This window comes from Carcharodon carcharias, chromosome 8, assembly GCF_017639515.1.
Source record: "Carcharodon carcharias isolate sCarCar2 chromosome 8, sCarCar2.pri, whole genome shotgun sequence".
Taxonomy (NCBI): Eukaryota; Metazoa; Chordata; class Chondrichthyes; order Lamniformes; family Lamnidae; genus Carcharodon; species Carcharodon carcharias.
In genome coordinates, this window is record NC_054474.1 from 36,806,582 (window position 1) to 36,808,756 (window position 2,175).

Here is a 2,175-nt window from a genome sequence, read left to right on the forward strand (position 1 = left end):
AACTACCCCATGTAAAGAATATGTCTCTGCATGAAAAACACATTCCTCCAATGAACCTCCTGGCCCTTCGCATAAATTGCCTGTTCCATTACTACAATCTTATCCAGCCTGAGTTTGTCTGCAATTTCAACACTATGTTGCAAGATTGTACTGAGCTCAGTAGGGCTGCATTGATGACTGGAAAGTAGCCAGTGTTTGACTTCGTTGGGATTGAAGTTCTGTGATGCAGGGTATTGAAACTAGTTCATGCAGGCAAAACATCATTGTTCATTTCTGGCAACTTGCTGAGAAATTGTGTTCATATTCTTGGAAGTGCATATTTTTCCAGGTCCAGACAAGAACATGAAACGGCACCAAAACAGCCATAGATGTACCTAAAGAACGTTTCGAGACCATCTGACCCTTCTTCAGAGCTGAAAAGAAGTAGAAATGTGATGAAATTTATACTGTTTAAGGGGGTGGATCAGGTGAAGCTGGATAGAAAGCCAGTGATAGGTGGGGACAAAGGAGAGATTGACAAAGTTATCATGAACTAAAGGACAAAGAAAGTGTTAACGGTAGTCGCAAGGGTTAAAAAAGGTGCTGATAGTGGCAAAGGTAAGAAAGCAGAATGTGGTAATAGCAGAACAAGGGCGAGCACTCTGAAAAAAATATGAACAAGTAACAGCTGGCCGTTTTGGGATGCGGTGGAGTCAGGGGAGGTGGTGGGGAAAAATGATAGAAAATGGGACAGAAGGGAGGATAAAAAAGGTGATAAAACCATGGATAAATGAATAAAAATAAAAATAAGTGGATAAAAAATAGAAATGAATATAGAGAAAGAGGGCATTAAAAAAGGGGTGAGGATAGAAGAGAGAGTTCATGGTCTGAAGTTGTTGAACATAATGTTAAGTCTGGAAAACTGTAAAGTACCTAATTGGAAGATGAGATGCTGTTCCTCCAGTTTGCGTTGGTCTTTACTGGACCATTGCAGCAGGCCAAGGACATACATGTGGGCATGAGAGCAGGGTGGAGTGTTGAAATGGCAAGCAACAGGGAGGTCTGGGTCATGCCTGCGGTCAGACTGAAGGTGTTCCACAAAGCAGTCACCCAGTCTGCGTTTGGTCTCTCCAATGTAGAGGAAACCGCATTGGGAGCAGCAGATGCAGTGAACCAAATTGAAGGAGGTGCAAGTGAAGTGCTGCTTCACTTGAAAGGAATGTTTGGGGCCTTGGATGGTGAGGACGGAGGAGGTAAAGGGGCAGATTTTGCACCTTCTGCGATTGCATGGGAAGGTGCCGTGAGAAGGGATGAGGTGTTGGGGGTGATGGAGGGTATCCCGGAGGGAATGGTCCTTATGGAAGGCTGACAAGGGGGGGGTGAGGAGAACATGTGTTTGGTGGTGACATCATGCTGGAGTTGGCAGAAATGGCGGAGGATGATCCTTTGAGTGCGGAGGCTGGTGGGGTGAAAAGTGAGGACAAAGGGGACCTTTTCATGGTCTGGGAGGGAGGGGAAGGTGCGAGGGCAGAAGTGCAAGAGATAGGTCAGAGACAGTTGAGTGCCCTGTCAACCACAGTGGGGGCATCCCCGGTTAAGTAAGAAGGAAGACATGCCAGAATTGTCGTTTTGTAAAGTGACATCATTGGAATAGATGTGACGGAGATGAAGGAACTGAGAGAATGGGATGGAGTCCTCACAGGAAGTAGGTTGTGAGGAGCTGTAGTCGAGGTAGCTGTGGGAGACAGTGGGCTTGTAATGAATATTGGTGAACAGTCTATCACCAGAAGTGGAGACAGAGAGGTCAAGGGAGGAAAGGGAAGTGCCGGAGATGGACCATGTGAAGATGATAGAGGGTTGGAAATTGGAAGAAAAATTAATGTCTTCAGGAGTATAAGTGACACTAATTCAGACACAGATACCAACATGGATCTCCTGGAGCCACACTTCCCATCAGAGTATCAGATTTAAACCCTGATTGGTGACCCTTATATCATGCTGCTAGACCTGCTGAGTTTTACTAGCATTTCCTGCTTTTGTTTCAGATTTCCAGCATCTGCAGTATCTTGCTTTTATCTTCATGTGGCTATGGTTACCCGCATGGGTCCCAGTTATGCCTGTCTCTTAATGGGGTATGCGGAACATTCATTGTTCCAATCCTACTCAGGCCCGCTCCCACAACTGAAGACAAATCTC